Raw genomic sequence first — 23,870 nt, 5'->3', positions numbered from 1 at the left:
ATGATGTGACTATATTTCAGCCAGTGTCAATGCATGTTAATATTATGTCCTTGTCAGCTGTAACACAGCAATCCACTGTACAAAATTGCCAAAATTAGGTGTACTATTGCTTTGGATTTGCACAGCATTTGGCAGTTGGTTAATTGAAATTAAAATAGAAGCTCATTGCCTGAGTGAGAGTGCATATTAAATAAATCTAATACTGAATTTTCCATGGAAAGGCCATTTGCTAATCACATATGAAGTTCATATTCTCAGTGCAGTATTTAGAACATTGTTGGCCCTGAAAGGGGCAGTCAGCCAATTCTGCTGCTTTATACTTAATAATCATTTAATCTTTTCCTCAGTTCTGTTTTTGGCCAGCATGAACTTTTGATTAGCTTTTGATTTAGGGCCAGTCAGACCCCAGCTCCCTTTAAAGCTCCCCCCACCCACCCCCCGACCCCCAACGCCCTTCAAAAAAAAAATTAATAATGCATTTGTACCCTGGTGGATTAAAGTAGAAATGCATCCTCACGTAAACAGTCTGTGGTGGCATTAGTCACCCAGGGGCCCCAGGCAAAATGGAGGAAAAAATAAAAGTTTCCCATGTCTCAGCCTAAAAAAGAACAATACAATTTCAATCTTAACAAATAAATTTCAAACCCCAATTTATGACATTGAATATGTTTAACAAACTGCAATACATGAACTGGCTCTAGAGCAAGGGTGTCCAATCTTATCCAAAAAGATTGTTGTGGGTGCAGGTTTTTGTTTTAATCCGGCACACCAACTCAAATAACCAAGGTCTTGATTTACGACCAGTTAATTCACTGAATCGGATCTCACAGAAGCATCTCAGCCATAAAATACTGAATTTCTGTCCTAATACTGGAAATAAGTATTTGTTGTCATTAACTGATTGAAATAAAATCCATATACCTTAAGTAGGTCCAAAACTATTACAAGGACAAAGATTTAAAGGACAAAGATAAAAGGAATCAAAATGTGTTTTTGAAGTGAACCATTTTGCCCTACGAAAGAAGTACAAGAATACACAGAACTAAATTAGAATTAGAATTACTACCAATCCAAGAAATTTATGTTCTATTCTAATGTATGTGCATGTTTTGCACCTATTACATCTTGTTTCTGAGAACTGTTTGCATCTGCATTATTTGCAAATACCAGTTACAGAACAAGCAAACTGCAGTTGTTCCACATCTCTTTTTAAAGGAATATCTACTGGAACAAAGGCTCATACATAATCGGATTAGTATAAAAAGGAGGCAAGACCCAAAACTGAATAGTAGTGTGACCTCTTCACTTTTGTTTTCTACAAGCCCACTGTCTTTTCCTGATAAGCAGTGCAACTCTCTCATGACTGGCTATAGTTTTTATTGGAGGCCTGTGTCATGCAGTTAAATGTGGAAGTACTGGGGCAGAGATAACAAGTTTTGTTTTGGCTCTGTACTCCAGCACATTGGATTTGAAATAAAATGATTAATAGGAGATTGAAGTGTAGACGGTAAGCTTTAATTTGAGCCAAAACAACAAACCTTGTCTCTGTCCCAATGCTTTCACATTTAACCTAATTCTTAAAGAAAGTAACATACTCTGTATAAAACTAGTAATACCATGTGAACTATTACATTACAAATGTTCACTAATTGCTGTTCACTTTAATGAATGAAGGTCATTTTCTTTGAAAGACCCGCTCTGGTCTTATTCCGTTTTTCCTTTGTTTTCTGCATCATCTCCTGGCTCTAACTGCTGCCATGTTTGGGAAGGAAATTCTTATTAGCATACCTTTTATAGAACATGAGCTAGGCCATGTCAATGCTTAGCAAATTACCACCCGCTTTCAGAAGTTCTTAATATTCATGTACAAAGAGGAGAGTCGCAATTAAGGCATGCTTTAGTAAACGAGGAACACTTGACTGAACTAATTTACAAAATCTCTGCCCTGTTTTTAAATGTTCACCCCAGGTATGCATATACAAGAACAGGCTTTACTGTGCATCAAAAGGAGAATCAGAGTGAGGTAATCCCCACAAATCAGATTCTAAAAAGTGATTTTGACCCATTGTGACCGTTTAGTTAATCTGACATTGATACTGTGACCTCGCAGTGACTCCTTTTGGATTTGAAAATCAGTCACAATCCTTTAGTAAATCCGGTCCTGATTTGCTTGTCTGGCAACTTTTGTCTAATTTATACAGACATTTTCATATCACCCTTGATCAGCTAGCTAAATAAAGTATTTTGAAGGCAGGAGGCAATTTAGTTAATAGACAAAAGAAAGTTCAGTGATGTGGGGAACTGCACGCTTGTTATAAACTAGGCTTGCATTACAGAAATGTACAGAGATCTCCATCATATGAGTTTCTGTAGTCAGAAAGCAGCATTTTCCGTAGCTAACAGGAGTGGAGTTGGCCAGATGGATTTGATCTAGAAATGTGTATTCCTATATGGTGTAGCTGGGGATGTGCTGTGTTTTGTGATTTACTGTGATTCTCCAGAGGAACAGATGAAGAATACTTCCATACTGGTTAACAGAAAACAATACCCTTATACCTGCGCCACTCATGCCTTATGAAAAGTGTTCCTCTGCGTCCCTGTATGTCAGGTAGTCAAAACAGACATACTGGGCCTCCCCAGGCATTGCACATGCAAGACCAGGTTGCAAATTTTTCCATCACAATGTTTATAGAGGGGGGAAATGGGTCTAGACAATGACCAAAAATAAGTAGTATGCAGCCATTAAGGGAAGGATTATAGGGGCATATTTCTTCAGTTTCTAAAAATTTTATAATTGCGTGGTATTATTTATTCGGTGGAAGAGATGTCATGGGCTCATTCCCGGAACAGATTCAATAATGGTAAAAAAAAAAATGCCAGCTGTGATCTACTCCATGAGAGGAAATAAATATGATCATTAATATGGTTATGGAAACCAAAACAAAGCCCTGAGTCCCTTGGGATTAGTTTAATCCCGGTTTAACAAACTTTGGATTATTTGCTGTTATGTGGTTGGTTTTATTTGTCGCATGGACTGACTGTGGACAGTGCTCGACATAAGAAGAAACAACTTAGATTTCTCTTCCCAGCTGATCTCAAGCTTTATGAGCTGAAGGAGGAATCAAAATGAGGAATATTCCCTTTAGTAAACTTAACAAAGATAAACATGATAAACAACACAGCATGTTTGATATCCACCTGTGAAAATTATGTAACTTATTTACAGTAATGTGCAGGTATAGCAGAGGATTGTAATTAGTTGTGGAATACCTATGTAACTCTTAACTCAGAATGAGATTTATTGATTTATTTGGTTCACCATCAGCTGTTACATAGGCAGCAGATACTCCTCCAGGGATAATAGACTTAATAACAGAAAGACAAATAAACTGTGAAAGTCCAGCCTATTTTAATTAAACATTTTATTTTAAATGTGCTTTTCTATAGATTGAGTTACCATTTAGGTATTTTGATATCGACACTTTCCCACAGTTCAATTTAGAGTTTTGTTGATATTTGATTTATTTTTATTTTTTTAATGAAACTTTAGCATGAGAAATGTTTTACAGCACATCTATTTGCTGTGTAATAAATACTGTTTCCTGGAGTTCCTACACTGCATTCTTTCTCCTACATAATGATACTGTGTAGGTGTTTCAATGGTTAAACTAATGAGCAGCAATAGCTCAAGCATCCCTCAGGCTGCCACAGAGTTTGTGTTGTGACTCATGCTCTGGCTCTCTGAAGGGTATTGTGGAAAGCACACATTTGCAGCAGATATCCATTGCCACAGTGTACATTTGCACGGGTGTCTTTTGCTGGAGAAAATGTCATGCCTGTATTCATGTCTATTCATGGGCTTAATGGGTACAGGGAACTGGCTACTGTTTCTTCCAAAAAGTCCAAATCCATGGTTGATATTCTGTTCAGATTCCAATATAAACATGGACAGACTTGATGTGTAAGATAAGCAGAAACTTGTCAGATTTTAATTATGCTATTCTCCCTCACCTCTCCCTTGTGTGTATCCAGTGTCTTACTAGGTAAATTGCTTTTGTTTAATCTCTGCTGATCTGTATTAGAACAAATCTTGTGCTAACATAAAAACCTATTGTAGGGACCATTTCTGTGAGTTCAGGACATTTTTCAGAGCACGCACCTTGTTCCCTCATTGTGTTGTGCATGTGTGGGGACCTTGAAAGGGTTTGATATTGGTAGAGCTGTGTATAGCATGGAGCCTGTTTGAAATGGAATGTTTTAAGATTGAACGTTTTTTTAGTTTATTTTTTGTACCCTGCAAGATACAAAAGTGTAGCGGTAGATGGTTTCACTACTGCTGAGAGTAAAGCTGTTTGGAACAGCTCAGAGGACACTGCAAAATCATTATGAGAAAAGGTAAGGTGAGAATTTTCATGATGATTTGTGAGGGTGAACTGCTCTGCATTGGACGTCTGCCTAAAAGGAGGTTGTCTTGGCTGAAGTGATGTGACTATGAGAAGTTGAAGAGACGCTGTTCAAAAGTCACTCCGCTACCTCCTCTCTACTGCAACAGAGAAACATGGATTTTAAAATGTGTGTGCACTGCTGTGGATGAGCATGTCTGAGAGTGTCATCTTTTCAATGGTCCGCATCTTGGATTTGTACTGTAATTTGAAGAAAGTTTGTCCAAGCCCAGTAGTTTCAGCATGTTTTTTGGCACAAACATTTTTGTTCCAGCAGAGCCTTCTTCAGCGTGGAGCTTTCCTTTCAATTCAAGCAGTTTTTATAATGGCAAAACTCACCACCAAAATTCATTGCAAATAATGGTTTAGTTAATCAGCCTTGTTTTTTCATAGTTCAGATTAAAATATGTCAGTACAAAGTCCAATTCAGTCCTTAGAAGTACAGTACTTAATGATGAAAAGAGTGCCCCCAAAATGGACAGAGATTACACTTAGGCAGTTCAACAAATTGCTGACACAGTGAATATACATGTTAATATATTATTTCATTGTGTCTGGACTAGATGAAAACTCATTAACTCCTTAGAATGGAGAATTAGTATTAACTCCTTAGAGGGAGTTTATAGGATCAGTCGCTCTCAATAATTACAGTGTTCTTTGCAACCCCTGAACAGTATTTACCTGGTGATTTAATGCAGCTCCCAGTGCCTGGCTTGGCCCTCTGCTGAATGGTGTGATGGTGCTTGGGTTGTTTCTCCATCTGCATCCCGCTGAGCATTCTGGCACACATCCTTCCAGCACCATTTCTTCAGGACCTCGGCCTCTATGCCCTGTGGGATGTAAACACACTGGGGTTGAACCTGATATGTGGGCTGCGTTTAGTAGGGGGGGGGGGGGGCTGGGGGCTGGGGCTGTCAGTCTGCATCCCTGATCTCTCGGGTTTGTAATGATATCATTACCCAAGCCTGCTGTCAATCATGGTCCACTGCATTGAGCTTCTGATTAGTGGCATTCAAAACTAATTTGCATATACTTACGTTAATACAGGTGCACATGTCATGTCTGCGGTGCTCTGCAAGCCACTGTGTGAAAAATGATTGCCATATAAATAGTGTTTTGTTTTATTTATTTCTTTATTTTTCAGCTAATCCCTCTTGTATATTTTAAGTGATGTGAGGGAGCACACAGGGCTGTGGAGAGGGATTTAAAGATTAAAGGGAAAAGGGAAAACTGAATAGCCTGCCCTGCCTACAGTTTTAAAAAAAGCCAACTGGACCAATGATTACTCAGATATACAGGTGTCCAAAATACAGTTTTACTATTATCTGTCCTGTATAAATACTAGAAAATGCAAGCGTTGAAACATAATCCATATTTTACTTTCTATGAAAACCTATTCAAGCTCCCATGGGTACGCAGCCAATCATGTTCCCAGGGTGCTGTCACTAGCCAATAAATGATCCGGTGAGGTTCCACCTGGAGTGGAGCAGTTGGCTCCGCACCGATGCTGGCATTAATAACATTTTTGGATATTTATAATATCATGCAGTGTTATTAAAGCCCCTGCTGACTAGTTGGTTGTATTCATTAATTTGCCAACGAATCGGCAACATTCCAAAGGGAACACCTGTGATTGGATTGGATTGAATAACATACTGTAATCCAACTGCCAGATGTTTGGAAAAATTACTTTTGGCCTTTCATAAGCTTTTTTTAAAATATTTTTTATTTATATTTTTATTAACTAAGCTAAATGTGAATAATCAAGATCCATGAAGGAAAGGGAACTGTTAAATTGGCAGAGCTGTTATGGATTTTCATGGATTTGGCAACAAAAACTTCAGACTGGAAACACATAGAATGTGGCTCATTTTATCAGATATAGCTCACGGAAACATCTGTGCATGGTGTTTATTCAGTTAGTTTTTCTTTTTTCAATAAATCTGAAAAAAACATAAATGTAAGTTATAATCATCAGTCACAGGATCTGCCAAGACGGTTTGTCTTTCTAATATAAAGAATAATATGCATTGACTTCTCAACCCTACTTAGTATTATATAAATGGCATTATTAAAGTTCTGTACTCCTATGACATAAATAAATACATGGAAAGATTAGTCCACCAGAATGCAGCATACATCATGATGACATCACGCCACATTGTAAAACTGTCAGATTTAAATACTTGCATGCAGCTTATCTCTAAATAAGCTTGGTTCTGAGTGTCAGGATCCTGGGTATTAAATAATGTACGCAACAAAGTTCTTTGATGTTCTCCCTTTTGATTGCATGCTGGCTATGTGACAGCTCCTTTAATGAGATGGCCACTGGATCACTTTGATCAGTTATTTCCACTGCATTTCAGTGGAGCTATGGAGCTCATTTTCATTTAGAAAAAAAAGCTTTTAATTACATTACTGTTCTACCCTTTGATTTTTCAGTTTCTCACATGTACTTCTGCATGCTGTATTGAAACATGGTGGTATGTTGGTAGTGCATTCATTTGAAATTAAGTTTGAAATTGAATGTCTCAATTTAATGTCCTGTGTGGTGTATTTTAATGTTGATATATATTATCCTTTTTAAAAATCTGGGTTTGCTGTGGTAAGTGTTCTGACTCAAATCTCTTAACAGGTTATTGTTGTGCACAACACCACACAGGTACCTATATTACACATGGCACTTGATGTTACTGTATCATGTAAACAATTAAATGATTTTAAAAAATCCATTTCAAGGTTTTTTTTCCCCTATGTTAACTTATGAACAGGATAGATTAAATAATTGCTAAAATGAAAATTAATAGATAAATAAAAATTAAATTAAGCATGGGAAACAAATGGAATCCCATTATTTTGCTAATTTAAGCATACTGGATTTTATGTTCTGTGTCATATAGAATAACTATCTATCAGTAGCAAGTACAGAAGATGCATAAGTCATGAGAGCCCCTCAGAAACATATAAAATTATGCACTCAACACCAATAAAGATAGCTTTAACCCAGCTGGTTGTATTACTGTATCAGAAATACAACACATAAGGACCTCTACCCTGTGTCTCTAGAATAGGATAGAGTCTTTCTTGTTTGAAAATAACATCCTTGGTTTGTATGCAGAAAGAGAAATAGAAGGAAAATTGGTTGTCCTAACTGTCAAAGTTTAAATGAAAGTAATTTGTAAAGTAATCTCAGTGGTTCTCAACGTATCTACTAATGAATATATTATGTGGTGCACACCAAATTCACTAACACATGGCTTGTATTTTCATGTAAGATGATATTTCTTTTCAGACCAACATGATTGTTTTCCTCTTTTTACTGATATTCTAGGGACAAATTGCTCTTCCAAACCACTTAAATTAGTTTTTCCCATTCTGTTGAGAACTGATAAGTGAGTTATGGATTGCTGTTGCAGCTATTAATGTGACATTGTATAAATTCACCAGTATCATGAAAATAAAGATCACTGTGACAACTAAGGTATGTTTTCCAAGGTGCTGTATTCCTTTAGCTACCTGAGGATCTTTCCAGTATCTCGCTTTATTACATGGCAGTCACTATTATGCTCAGCTACAAATAGGCCGCTAGCCATCTAGCGGTATATGATTGCAATGAATAACACGCTACATTTAGTCTACTGACTTTGATCAGCTTAAAGACAAGCCCTTGAGCTTGCTCAGGCAGAGAGAATCCACTGTGTCCTCCGCTCTCCACCACTTTCAGCGCTGTTTCCATCTCCTCTTGGTACAGCAGCACCACTGCTGGTCCTACTGATGGGAGGGTGTCTGTGTTAGTCTGCCCCACCACTCACTGCTGGGATGGACAGTGGGGAAGCTCACCCTCAGGTCATACTGGCCATGGCCTATGCCCAGCTAGCTGTGGGGGTGGCGGTGGGAGCTTATCTCCAGCCAACTGCAGCTGCCAGGGATTTTCAGTCCTATCCATAGCCATGCCTCAATAAGCCCATCAGAGTGTGTGTGTGTGTGTGTGTGTATGTGTGTGTGTGCGCGTGTGCGATTGTGTGTTTTCTATTGATACGAGACCTGATACTAATTTGAATCTCAATATTCTCTTATGGTTTAACATAATACATGAATATTAATCACTATCCACTGAATATTAATTTGAAAAGTCATTGTATCCTATTCATGAAATTAATTGAGTTAATGTATTCTGGCTCTGATAAGAAACCATACACATATACGTGTTTTAATGGGGCTAAAAAATGCAAAAACATACACTGTTAAATAAAATGAATTTTTATTGAATGTATCCATATTTGATAATTATATTTAAATATGTTTTGATTGATCATTGTTACCATTGTTGATAATGATACGTTCAAGGCTGACTGTTGCATAATTGTTATGCTTCATTTATCAGAGGCGATCAGGCTGAGGCAATGAGGTTATTTAACCTGTTGAATATCAAGCGGGGTGAAAATAAAAAAGTAAAAAAAAATCCATAATAAAGATCACTAAAAATGGCAAATTGTTTTAAAAATGAATGTCGGGTTCAATGTCTCAGTCGGGAATTTTCCATTTAAGGTACTAAATTTGATTTTCAAGAGGCATGTACAGAAGAAATACAAATGATAATGAATCATTATTAATCTCAATAAATAATAACATTATTGATATTGTTTATTAACAAGTGCATTTATACACCTTGATTTAACACACACACTGCTTTTGGGATAATTTCACTGTCGCGTTCAAATTGAAATATGACCAGCAAATTTTGTCCAGTAATAAACAATGTGCTATGCAAGTCTGGGTGCATTCTCAAACTTCACTGAGCTCTGTCTGAAAGAAAGAACAGACATTATGTCTGTCAGTAAGCCAGAACTTTTAATCTGTCTGTGAAGACTTTTCAGTCAGTGCCTCAGATTTATGGCTTAAAATGACAATCTCATTAAACTGCTTTTTAACCAGGACACAAAATGTGCCCGGACAATGTGATGGATGTAGCTGTTTAATAAACATCCTTAGCAAAAAACAAGAAGGTATTAAATAACACTCTCACAACATGATAAATCAGAAAACTGTGATGATGGCCGAGCCTTGATATATATAATTTTTTCCACTTTACACTTCATGGTCTAATCCATGTTTTATGATTTTGTTACTAGTTTACATCATTTGGGGGGGAAGCCAAATAGTTTTATCATGCAGTCAATTATACTGTACAATCAAATCAACTTCAGAAAAAACATTAGTCATCGATTTCAAAATGCCAATGGTATCATTTACAGGCAACGTAGATATCATTGCTTGACGATTCTACCAAACGCCAGTCTGACTCCGAAGTGTTGGCATAAAATCGCCTAAGAATTAATCATTGTAGTTCCAGAGGGTTGTCCAAAATGGTGGAAATTCACATTGTATCAGAACATGTGAAAAAACAGGAAGCTATTCTATATGGAGAGGTGGCTTTGTTCTTCTACACAAAGAGTTCTTTCATATCTGCCCTTGCATTTCTAGCCTGTTATTTTCTGATTTCTCATACAGGTATCAAAGGTGTAAGAAATTACATTGATTTCACATTTGTTAAAAGCTTCTTTGTTTGCTTCCCCAGAGATATTGTGACACCATTTCCATATTCAACTACATTAAATCCAGAGCTCAGAATAGCATAATTATGGAACAGTAACTTTATCAGTTGATCAGGCAATGATGCTCTTTTGTTTAAAAATAGGACTGCAAAAATAACGTGGAAATGTTACCAGAATGATATTCCTTTTTATGTATCTAGACAAGCAAGATATAACTAGGTCACATTGCAACCCTGAACAGCAAATGATCACATACTTCAGTAAACTGGTGCTATTGCTTGCTTCAAAAAATATTGTAATGGCTAATATTTGCATTTTAGGTTGCCTTATATAAGATGGTAAATTAAGCATGTAATGTAAGGTAATGGCATGTCTGTCTTTGGCACGTTTGTGTTTATGGTCGATTATTGTAGGCATCTGTCCTGACAGACCTCCCACCAGCAGGATCAGCTTTCAGAAAAAAATGTTTTGTCTGTCTCTTAAAGTTTATGTTTTGTGTAGTTATGTACATAGGCTTGAAAGCTTTAAAATCTGTTCAGTTTTTAGACAGTATTTAATTTGATAAAAACTGCACATTGCACATTTATAAGTGTGACTGCTGGAATTGGCAGTGCAGCTTTAGCTAGGTGGGTTGTGGGTTTTACTGACAAGCCTGATAGAATTACATTACATTACAGGCATTTAGCAGACGCTCTTATCCAGAGAGACTTACACAACTATTTACATAGCATTTACTTTGTATCAAAATATACAGCTGGATAAACAATACATAGAAAACAATGATGGCTATCTTGTTTGAGAGCCCTGGTTCCAAAAAAAAAAAAAATGCAACAGTAAATACTAGTTTGACAGGAATTACAGATGAGGAAATTCCAGGGTTTCCTAATAGAAGAAAATAATAGGCGGCTTAGGTGCGTAATCCCCTACTGTATTGCCCCCATTTTAAAACGCAAATCTGAAAATGACATACCCAAAATAAAATGTTTACTATTCTTAAACCCTTTTGAGTACAGGCGTAATCATGATCTGTTCTGTAACCCTTGGGAGTTTTGTAACCCTTGTTTTCCAAGAGTCAGAATCAATGAACTTATCCACTAACTATAATATTTATTTTGGGGGAAGCGGGGGTAAGTGCTGGGGAGCAAATGTGTCCCCTCAATGTCAAACTCACTCCCACGCCCCTGATAATATAATAAATATATTGTGAGAATTCACTTACATGCTCATCGATATAAAATAGGATCAAGTCCTTCATTGTACATGCCCTCTGCTATGGGGTTTTCACTATCCTCAGAAATATTCACTCAAATGAGTGATTTCTTCCAAGGCCTTCAAATTTCAGGTCTTCAGTTTAGACTCACGTATTGCAAAAAATATTTTCGTTGTAAAACGACAACCTTCTTAGGCATAAAGAATCAAGAACTTCTAGCTGGTGCATAACATTTTCAACGTACGTACTGAAAAACTTGTTTAATGCAACTAATATGCATTATTTCATGCAAGCCTAACAAATAAATTATATTCTAGATTAGAAACACAATTTCATTAGCTAAAGTACTTTTCAGTGGTCACTATAATATCTCGCCACTGGCTGGCTGCGCGCTGGGCCAAACTTCTACTGTCCTGGTCAAGCCTTTGCTGGCGCACGGTGGGTTTCATTAGCTATACTGAGGGACTGTTTGGCCAATACTCATCAGAGAAGCTTATACAGTAGGTGGGCTCCTTTCATTCCAGAGAATCTATACAAACTGGAGACAATAAAATTTCTTTGTACCCAATACTGTCACTGTGCATGCAACAGCAAAATGGACAACAATGATAATTCCTCCAGAGAATTGCTTAGTAAACAATGGACATTCTATCAAGGTTTCTCCCTGTTTGCATGTTTTTGGGATGAAAAATGACTGTGAATTTGGTTTGCTGTATTCTCTCCATGATAAAAAATGACTTTCATTCATGTCGCCTATGGATTTCCAACGTGCATAGATGGTTAGGTACTGCCACTCCACAAAATAAAAGAACAATTTACAAGGTTAAAGAATGAAACAAATGTGAAACAAAGCAGTGCACCTCCTTGTCTTACATACTGTAAATGCTGTCTATTCAAATCAGTATATTGTTTTATATCTTATGATATAGCAATTTTCTTTAGAACGCAGTGGCTGGGCTTGTTCTTGCTCATGGTATGTTACTCTGAGTTAGTGATATCATGACTCTCAGTACAATTTGATTTTCCCCAGGGAGTAAAGAACACCTCAACAAAGGTGACACAAAACAGTCCACAGGCATGTTAAATTGACTTTCATTCTGGCAATTTAATCAGAACAGCCATTAATCTTTGTTAGTAATTGACTTTCATGTTAACTTTCTATATCTGTCTGTCAGTTTAATAGAAAAGTATATTCCGAAAGGATTAAATATTTATTCTGCAGAGTTAAACGTACCCCATTATTTCCTAAATTAAATACTTGTTATGTATTAAGCCTGGCAGTGACATGATTTAATGGAGCAAGGGTGGTGTTGTTCGAAGCATTTCATGTACACAGCCATGTTGTGGTTTATTTAATGAATATACTAGTGCAGTCTGGGCTATGTCAAATTGGCAAAGAAGCATTCCAGAAAGTGTACAGTGCATCTGCAAGACCATGTTCTAAGGAAGAGGTGGGCAAGGAGGGCCATATCCATTCCAACAACTGGTTGTAGATTTTTGATTTAGCAACAGTAAATGTCTCTAGGACCAAATTCAACTACCAAATTCGCATCCCATATAATTATTCACACATTTTAGTATGAGCAATTTTTGTTCAAAATATATATCTCAAACAATGGTGCTTTAAGCAATCTTGCTTGAGTATATGGAATGAAAAAGAAAAATGATCCATCAGTGTAAGTTGAATATTTAATTTATTTTAGGATAACTTCACACCAACCTCACTTGGACAGCCCAGGACAGCCTGTTGTTGATCACCCTGTGTGCCTACCTCTCCACCTTTACCATCCCTTTCCCATCGAACGATTGCACACTTTGTCTCTCACTCTCTGCTCTTGACATTCAGGGCTTCTGCACTTTTTTCTCCTCAGTGTTCTGGGAAAATAGCATTAAATGTCACCTCCAGCCCAGCTTAGGGCAGCGGTCAGCAACAATATGATTTCCATTGTCTGTCAGAGGCTTTGTAGGGGAAGTACATTTCATTTGATAGACACACGCATGCACACACACACACACACACACACACGCACATACACACAGACACACACAGGCACACGCAGATACACACACATACAGACACATGCACACATAGACACACACACACACACACTCACTCACTCACTCTCCCCTGGATGACCTTCCTCCTATACCCTTTTTTCTTCTCTCAGACACTGGTCACGCTTTCCTCCAATTACAGGAGTACATAACATGGCAACAGTGTGTATTCCATCTAAGCTCTGAATGATAAACCCTGACATATTCTCCTTGATCTTCTCCCCTATAAACTAGGTCTCTCACCGCCAGTTTCTTTCCCTTTGCCTTCAAACAGCCTTGTTGTCCATCCCCTGAAAAACACGCTTAGTCACTTATTGACCCAGGACTACTGCCCAGATTTCCATCCGCTTTTAAAGGAGGCCTTTCTTCAACTGCTTTGTTGAGGAAAAGATGGCATTAATTTTCAGTTACCCCTTCATACTTGTCTCCTGATAACCATCACAGCACTTTGACTCACTAGTGCAAAACAATAAGGGTGGTTGGTTAACCTTTAACATTGCTTTTTACCAAGGACTCCAGAAGTTGTTCCATTTCTGCTTTACGGGTGTACTGCCAGGTTCAGTCCTCATTATATTGTTATTTTCCAGTCCCTCAGGAGCCCTATTAAGCTGTCATAACACTGTTAAACAGGTCTCACATAGGTACATATTCTGATGCAAAGGTTTTCCTATAAATCTGTTTTCGGGGATCTTGACATGCCCCGATATATGCCCATACCTCCCTTTGATTGACCATCACCAGCCATACCTTGTCTTGACTCATTAGCCCAGTGCCACACCATATGACTTTAAATCCCCATGCTGACCTGCCAAAACAGACCAGCAATTATTGTTCTGACTACCTAGATCCTCAAAGTAATGATGTCCCAGCTCTCACTTTCTCATTCCATCCTTCTGTCCAATAGCAGACATAGATACCCTTGTGTACCCGGCAATCAATGAATCCAGGGATGGTACTGTTGTCTAGAATTTCTTTATATGTATGCAGATTTTTAGCGTTTTGTTTTGCAATTTTCAAGGTTGATTAAAATGAACTAGCTCAATTTGAATTTTCAACCATGATAGTGATATGTGCTAACCTTGAGATATGTGTAAGGAATAAACCATGACATGCTGTGTGGTTCTTATAATATATACACATCTGAGGTGGTAATGCAGTATAAGGCTTTCAGCTGTTTGGCTTTCTCACCCCAGTTCATACCTATAGGCAGTTATTTCCACAAAAACCGTACTTACCTACATGCATTAACTAACTGTTTTTGGTAATACATGGCTTATAACTTATCTTGCTAGTAGAAAACCAAAAGTAAGCAAGCTATGTGCTATAGCTAGGCCCACCAGTTTGTCTCCATCATGTGACCTGCAGGGCCTTGTATTTCAATGGTTATCCTCCAGGGGTCTCCATAGGCACTCCAATGGCACAGTCAAGTGAATAATTGTACAGTTTCTAATTGAGACATTTCTAAAACAACTGGTTGACCTAATATGGGTAGAGTCAGGGCAAAAGAACACGAATGGAAGTTTAAATGGTACAAAAGCATGTCTTTGAGCCAGTTGTCCTCACTCCTGATCATGGAGAGCCACAGGGTCTGTTGGCTTTCGCTGTTAATACAAAAGATCCCAGAAGAACATTCGAAGAACTGCTAGCCTCTCTTTCCCTTGCTTAGGTTAGTGTTCATGACTCCATAATAAGAAAGAGACTGGATAAAAAAATGGGATTTATGGGTTAGTTGCATGGCAGAAACCAATGGTAACCAAGAAAAACATCAGTGCTCATCTCACATTTACAGAAAAGCACCTGGATGATCCCCAAGCCTTTTGCGATAATGTATATGCAGATGAGTCTAAAGTGGAACTCTATGGACAACACAGGTCCCAGTGTGTCTGCAATGAAGAAAATAGAGTATTTCAAAGTAAGAACATCATACCAACAGTCAAACATGGTGGTGGCACTGTGATGATGTGAGGATGCTTTGCTGCCTGGGGACCTGGACGCCATTATCAAAGGAACCATGAATCCTGCTCAGTACCAGAAAATTCTTAAGGAGATCTGTCCGTGAGCCGTAGCTGAAGCATAACTGGGTTATGCAGCAAGACAATGATCCAAAACACAAAAACAAGTCCATATCTGAGTGGCTGAAAATAAAAAAAAAATGATTTAAAAAAATCCCTAACCCTATCCCTGGCTCCAACCCGAACCCTACCTCCAACCTTAACCCTAACCCTAACCCTATCTCCAACCCTAACCCTAACCCTAACCCTAATTGTTTAAGTGGTAAAACATATACTCACATTGTTTTTTCTTGGATTTTAAAATTAATCTTGATTATAGTAGTATTCACTTTAGTAATTCATTTAGTTTGGGAAGTGGTTTGTGGCAATTATTGTGGGCTTGAGGTGGATGGGTAGGAGAAGGTTCTTCTGAAAAAGATTGGAATAGAATTTAAAAAACGGACAAAATTAACTAGTTCATTTTGAACTTAGTTAAAAATTCAAAATTGTGAACTATGAACATGAACTAGTTCATTTTAATCTGTGTGAACTGAACTGAACTTTGAGCTTGCTCTTGTGAAGTGTGTACTTGCACAACACTGCTAATTACAGCAAACTATATGTAATCTCAAATATAACATAAAATGTCTTACTAGATAAGCTGTGTAATATATTAAAGCCCGAATTTCATTGCTTCACGTTTACGCGCTACCACGTAAAAACAGTACAAATGATGGAGAGACTTTGTTGAAGTAGTAGGGGTTTGTTCCTGCTCTTGCTATCATATTTTTTATGTAAATTGGGCAAATGAATGTCCTACTGCTTTTGAAAAACCCTGCACAGATTTTCTGATCAGTTGTAATTGGATTTTCTGCAGAAGAGTTTAGCAAGCTGACACTCATGTAACCTCAATTTTTAACATGTCCCTTGTCTTTTTAAACAGCTGCAAGTCTAGGACGTGTGCTTGTTGATATCAAAGTGTTATGTGTTTTCCCTTTGGACTACAAATAACTGCTGGGGGAGTATGCTTTGATTTTTGATCTCACCTTTCAGTGTTCTGGTCCATGAAGTTCTTGCATATTTGTACATGGAAATTTACAATTTATTTTAATTTAAAGGCTTACAGTGTGCTATTGCATGTAAAATGTTCATATTCATGATTAAATTTAGCTTTGTAAATACCAGCGACCATGGACATCATGGAACAGAATAGCCTTAGGCTGGGTGTGTGGTATAACAGACAATATACAAGATTTTCATTAACATAACAAATAATGCATGCACATTATTTGTTTATGTTGATAGGCAATTCTGTATTTTTGTTTGGTTAAAAAAACATCAGAAAAATACTTGTAATGTTTGGGATGATTTCAGGGTAAGGTTTTTTTTTTTACTATTACAAACTTCAATTGAGTACATCCTGCCTCACTGGGGTGCTGCCAGGGATTTTGGGCTGCATGCAAAGATCTTTCATTGGGCCCCATCACTCCCGGCCACCCCATCTTTGCGCAATAACAGCAAAATTATTTGAGGGTCCCTTTCAGTCAGGGCCCTTTGAATTGTTCTAACTCCACCCCTCCCCTCAAGGTGTCCCTGCCACCTAAAACAGATGTGGTATTGCAATTTGCTCCTCCTCCCCCCTCTTAAAATGCCCAGCATCCAGCAGACACTTTACAGCCAAGTAAATAATGGGATTCCCTATGGCCATCATCATCAGGGGAGAAATAACAGCAAAAGGCTCTTTTATTGATTGTCACAAAAGGTTGCTTTAATTTCCATGTACTTGAAAGTTTCCTGCCAAAGTTAAACTGGAGATGTTAGGAGCTTATTACTGTGAGAGGCTGTGTGGCTGTTGCACTTAGGGACGGCTTCTTGTGACAATGAAGCAGCAAGGGTAAACAGATATGCAATTTTCTGTCCTTCAATGTAGACAACATCATTAGTCCTGCGAGCTGTAATAAAGTGATACGGCCTGACATACAGTTCAAACAGGAAACGGTAATGCACAGAAATCCTTTATGTTGTTCATTAGTATTTTTTATTGTCATTGAAAACCATTATTATCAAAAGTCATGGAGTATATTGTTCATCATTGTACATTGCCAATTGTACAGAATTTGTAGTTCATTACTGTAAATTGTTGATGTGCTGGCAACTTTAATTTTCACATTTCCCTGATTGAAAAATAAAATGAGAACGCTATTAATTACCCAGAGTGATCCTTTAAATTATAGTATAATGAAACAACCTACTGTTGCTTGGATATCTGATTGTTTTTTCGGTGTTTTGTTTTGGCCTACTTATATCCTACCTGAGAGGGTTTTGCTAAATACTACTCTTATTTTCCTTTAAATATTTTTAATAAATTCTTTTGTTAATCAGGGATTACCCTGTCAGAGCAGACATAAATAAGAGCCGATTACATAAATTAAGCTGTCCAGATTACTGCCTTCATTAAAATTGCCTTCCATTCATTATAGTCAAAATATCATTTTTAAAAACAAGACTGATTTGCTGTGCGATGATCATTCTAAGCTGGATTTCATTTTTTGTTTCCTGCTTTAGTGCATAAGAAAACAAAACAAGAATTGAGAGGAATACTTTATACCCCAGATTATTATTATGCTTAAGAATAGTATTTCCTGGGAATAATAATACTGTAATCAGTCATAACACAGCATACAATATCATAGCACACAACAGCAGCAGAAGAAGAAAAGAATTCTGCATATTAACAGTTTTATTTTGTGATTGTATTTAAGCAATATTTTCAGCCTTCTACCTATGGATTGCAACTGTTCTTCATTTCAATTGCCATGCCATTATACTAGCCAGAGGAATCACTGAGAATCTAAGAACACAATCAACAAAATAAATACATAAAAATCTTGATTTATGGAGGCTGTGAGAAGTATTTGACGAATTTGTTTCACTAGTACATGAAATTTTAGTGCAATGCACATCAATGGGAAAATCAATCATAACTGGCTGACTGCAGTGCTGAACCCAACTGCTTTTCTGCTTTCTTAGGTGTGACTGTGACATTACATTTGCAAAACGCAGTACAGGCACGTCCTGCTCAGTGTGGTTGCATCTGCTTACATTACAGTTTCATTTGATGCTTGCCAGTCTGGGAGGAATCTATCATCAAATAGAATCCAAAGCACAAACCGCATTTAGCGAAATCAGTAAAAACGGTACCGGTTAACTTCCCTATCCTCTCCAATTGATAGTATATAAATAATTGATACAATATAAAATCTTCTCTCACTGAATGGTTCTGTCATAGAATGAGAAAATATCTAATTATGTCACTGCTCATTTTTTTGTATATGAGACCCTTATTTTGAGTGTTTGTGCTGTATGATTCATGCATATATTACTCTATAGGAGTGATTAAGAAGCTCAGCAAGACTGAAATGCAAGATCTCACCCTCAGGGACGTGATTGCTATTTATATGCCTTCCCTAGAGGAGTGATTGGCAGGTACTGTATACACATAAATAAACACAGTGAAAAGGTAATGCAAGTCAATTTAAAGGCAATACAAAGACAGTACTCGCGCTTCACTTGCAGGCACTATTCATTTCCATAAAAGTGTATGGTACTATGTATGACCGTATCAAGGGTTTCCTACAATCATAGGGCAGAAATTAATAAAGTAACATTCACAACTGATAACAATATACTGTTGGAGACCAACACTAACTTCACTCTGAGTTTGTTTCAACACCTACAGGAGTTCACTAATCACAAATGAGACAAAGAACCTTGTAAGTGTAGAAGATTTATTTAGCTGTTTACAGAAGATATCAACAGAAGCACCACTGGCAAAATGATACTCATTTTTTGTCTATCGGGCGTATATGATCTGAGGCTGTTACAGTATACTCTGGATAAGATGAAGATGGACATTGACATCAAAGCTTTAATGTTGCGCATGTAGCAAGTTTCGTTTAAAGTGAGAAGTATGTCCAGGTTGCTGAATGGTTTTTGGCTGGGTGTTGACATTGAGAGATCTCTGAGGATTACAGACCATTGGCCGATTCTGCTCAAGCTCTTCTCTCCTGTGATCCGCTGGTTTTTTCCCACTGGCAATAATATCTGGCCCGCAGTATTTATGAGTCATCCCTCATGAATACCAAACAGACACATTGTAGAGGCAAGTCACATAACTGACTGAATAAATGGAAAATAAATTTGGAATTGTATAAATATAATTACTTCTGCCAATGAATAAATGCTTCCAGCCATCAATTTATATCTTCAATTAATTTTGAAATCAAATGAATACTTACAGTAATAACAATAAAAAAGTTTTCCTCTGGTTTTGTGTTTTACATGGGATTTGTAGCCAGTAAAAATGATAAAGTCATCATTCCCATTGGCATATTATAATACTGGGAGGGTACAGCAGTGAGCACACCAATCTTGACTTATTTAAATGCAAATGCTTTCTGATGTCACAAAGCCCGTGCTTTAGCCCACCTTTCACCTCTGTTGTCAACAACAGGCTCAGTATTCTCAAAGCTAAAATGCTCACCTACAGATTTGACTATGTGTTTTGCAGTTTTAGAAGTGCATTACAGTATAACACAGAACTTAATATCTAATCAGTTATCAGGGTGATTTTGACTAGAAGGGATGTTAAAAGCTGACATGTTCATACTATTGCACACATTGCTTTTCTGTTGAATGGGCATTTATTTTGAAAGTATCAGAATGATATTTGTGTCCTATGATAATCTGATTATTTCAGTCATCCACATTCAGGCAGTGCATACTTATCCCCTTTACTCTTTGTACATAGCTGTGCTGAAGATATACCAAAATACATTAACCAAAAATTGCAATCTGACAATAAATAGGATATAGAGTCAGTGGCACCAGTGCTTTTGGATTTGTCAGGTTAGTTGTATTTCAGGTACGCCAAATTATAGCTGCGCTTGTCTATATGTGAAAGGTTCAAAATTATTGTATATATTGTATATACACTGGAAAAATGTATGATGCAATAATTTGGTGCGGCACATATCAACTCTGCATTTGTGTGGCCTTTTTCTTTCCCAGGCGCCTGATGTGCAGCTACAAGCCAGGGACATGATGAGAGCAGAGATGCAGACAGGAGTCAAGCTGAAGGAAAGCACGTCACTGCAGTGTGTGGGCGGGTAGTGAGCTGGCTCTGACCTTCAATACACCCTGTCAGCAGAAGGCGTCACTCTTCACAGAGGTTAAGTGTTTTCAGAAAGCCGGGTGCCCAGAGAAAGACATGGCATCCTGCCCAAGAAAAAAAAAAATGTAGCCACATGTATGTCCATTTACTTTAGAGCTCTAAAGGCATCTTCAAGGCACCGTTACTTGAAATTTACTATGAAGAAAATGTCCGCCGTGCAGCACTATTGTGTGAAATGTCGGCTTCTGAGCACCCAGCAGGCATTCCTTCTCCTGGCAAAAATTCTCTACCTTCCTGATCTGAAAACTCACTCTTCCCTGTAGGTCTGTAGGAGCTCCCAGTGCTAATCCTGATTGGCTTATCTGCTTGAGCAGGCTCCATTATCTCAAGAAAATCAGAGTGTGGTCTCCTAGTGCATCCTGTGAGAAAGCTGGTGTGTCAGGTGACTCTACCGCCCTCTTCCAGTACTAGTCATTCTATGTAAATAACTTGGTAATTGACATTCATTTGGACCTACCTTCTTTATTGACAGAACAGTGCAAAATCTTCCTAGACGTATTTCCTCCTAGTGATATAAACAGAAAGTAAGATAGATGCATCCATCAGGTGTGCTGTGCCATTGGGAAGGATATAACTTTGCATCTCAGACTAGTTGGATAAGAGGTGTGCCTCCTTGCTTGGGTGAATTTTTCTAAATACTGTGTGGATATTATACAGTCTGTTTTTTTGGCACCCGGAGTGTGTTTGAAAAATGCCATTCTCTCTGCAGTGCAGTGACACCTGTAACAAGGGATTTGTGTTCTCATCCAATCAGTGGAGCTAATTAAGTAATAAAGGGCCAGGTCAAATGGTCACCACGGCTCTAAGGCTACTATAATCATGTGAATGTGTGAGGAGGTTTGTGTGTCCTTTCAGACAGAGCAGAGAGAGGCTTCAGGCATACATGTATCCAGCCCAGCTCACACATTCAAAAACACGATGTTGCAGCATTACATTTGCACTGTGATCCCCAAAATGGTGGAACGGTTTATATATAAAACAGACTGTAGTTCCTACACGGATCACCCAATATGGATGTAAACAACCTCAAATTAAAGCTGACAGTCTGTCAGTACTTAAGCCTCATGTTCATTGTTTCATTTCAAATCAAAATGTGCTGGAGTGCAGAGGAAAAAAACAACAAAAATTGTGTCGCTGTCCAAATACTTACGGGCTGCATATCACCTTTCCCTGTTGGTTCCTGCTTTTTATGTTCAACCTTTGTTTTATGTGCTCTGTCGTATATTATGCTTTGTAGCCTCAGAGGGAATACGTGCTCGTAGCTCACGTCTCTGACTGCAGGGAGGAAGAGCGACAAGCAGAGCACCGTAAGACCGTGTCACCCTGCCCATCGAGAGCATGCTGACATAGACTGCAGTGGCACACACCCTCTGCATACTGATGAGGGACTCCTGCTCGGGGCAGAGCGGAGAGCCCTTTCGCATGAAGGGAGAAGGCCCCCCTTCCCTCAGAATCCACCCTGTCTGCGTGTGAAAATAATGACTCCAAAATACACCTGATTATCTACCAGATGATAGATTATCCGTCAGAATCCGCACCGTTTGTATATGAACAAATTGAGGTGCGCTGCAGGCTGGGGCAATCAGTGGACTGAATAAGGGATTGGAAAAATGTAACCAGTTATGGGAGAGGATGTATCGGTGTCTTTGTTTTTCCTCCTGAGGAATTAACCTTGGGACAAGCCTTGTGGCCGCAGATGGTTCCTTACACAAGTTGTGTGATGAGGTGCAATTCAAAATGTCATTTCTGAACCCGTGACACTGCTTTGTTCTCACTGAGCTTGCGTCTAGTTATCCTTATATATGACTTCTCAGCCTTTGTTTCAATGTAGACCAGCTATCTGCGGTTTAAACACAGCTGAATATATTTTATTGTGTTTTGACATAGTGGAGTTCCTTGCAAAATATTAAATTAATTAAATTGAAAAAAAGTAAATACTGAATGTCAGCTATAACACCAAGATCCCAAGAATTGTTGCTTGGCTTGTTACTTAACAGTGACAAAAGCATTGCACTGAATTATTAGCTTGATAACATTTAGAGGGGCACTGATATCATTTAAAAAATGTTTTATTCTATTCAGACCTGATTATTCTATTCAGAATGAGACAGTGCAGGTAGCTACAAAGGGCACTTCAAGGGTGAAGCTACCACTACCCCCTGTGAGAGACCTCTGTGACCAGAAAATACTCCTAGCGCTTTCTTAAGAGGATAACAAATCTGTCGAGAACCCAATTTTCGTGGGATACCATCCCATATGTGATCACCGGGGGTCAAGAGTTCATGTCCTCACTGTCACAGCTGGTCTGTGCGTGGTTCAAGTCAAAAGAATAATGAAAGCTGGTCGATGCTCCTGCTCTTCCCAACTGTAGGTTTTAAGGATTTTAAATATCAGTCAATCATAGCCCTTGAAAATGTAAACATTATATACATGATTTTAAAATGAAATAGTCACATCTTTTAAAACAATTATATAAGCTGCAGATCATACATTAATACTTCACTTTGTCTTTTTTCTGGCATAATGCTCAAACTAAAATTCACATGGCCGCAATTTTCTAAACAACCCCTAAAATAGCGCATGCCAGCATCGTATGACCTTGGTAATGGATGGGTCACCAAAGGTCAAGCATGAGCCAGTAATGCTATTTTCTTCTTATTTCAATGGAGATAATGCCCTTTAATCTTCCAGTCATTAGGCATGTCCCGGTGCAGACAGAGTAAGCAACTCCATGATGAGTGGATTGGTCTGTCTCTGGGGAGAGGTGGAGGGCTTCCTTGTGCTTGTCACTCAGGGTCTATTTGGATGATGGTTATGTAACGCTGAAGCCGGTCACCTTTTGGGTGCACAGGACCGCCTCAGCGTTAGCGCTGGGCTTACAGTCCTGACCTCTGCCGAGCCCAGGAATGTGCAGACAGATAGCAGTGAAAGTGAGCTTTAACTGCGGTGGGGGTTAGCATTAATGATGCAGCTTCTGCTGCTGGTTTACTGCCTGAAAAAATTAATGACAGTAATAAACATCGCAAAACTCTTAAAATAGTAAAATAGTTTGCAAATACATATCCATTTTATTCTGGTATTTATGTAAACATTAAACATGGTCCGTGTTGTGTTGCAGCGAAGCACTAGGCATTATGTTACATTAGAACAGGAAATGAAATGTCCTTGAAAACTAATGGGAAATACTGGGTACTGAGTTTCAAAAAAATAAAATAAGGGAAATATTTGCCACAATTAAAATATCTGTTTGTCAAAGCAAAAGAGGGAAATGTGGAATGATTGATAACAGTTTTTTCTTTAAACTTTTCTTGCATAAATAATTTAATAAAGCATTTACATTGTTTCAATGAGTAGTGTGGTTGCCTTTGGCAATCACACTACTAT

At 38.1% G+C, this 23,870-nt stretch overlaps 1 long non-coding RNA gene across 1 annotated transcript in view; it reads left to right on the top strand.

Annotated features, from left to right (window-relative positions):
* Positions 1–20,452, top strand: part of LOC118212182 — a 36,025-nt gene extending 15,573 nt beyond the window's left edge. Inside the window, exon 3 of the long non-coding RNA XR_004762182.1 lies at positions 20,324–20,452. This is a non-coding gene — a long non-coding RNA (uncharacterized LOC118212182). The remainder of the gene's footprint in view (positions 1–20,323) is intronic.
* Positions 20,453–23,870: the final 3,418 nt, after the last annotated feature.

Source organism: Anguilla anguilla, chromosome 14 (genome assembly GCF_013347855.1).
Source record: "Anguilla anguilla isolate fAngAng1 chromosome 14, fAngAng1.pri, whole genome shotgun sequence".
Lineage (NCBI taxonomy): Eukaryota > Metazoa > Chordata > Actinopteri > Anguilliformes > Anguillidae > Anguilla > Anguilla anguilla.
The sequence above is the reverse complement of the archived record's forward strand: the minus strand, read 5'-3'. Positions and strand labels throughout refer to the sequence as shown.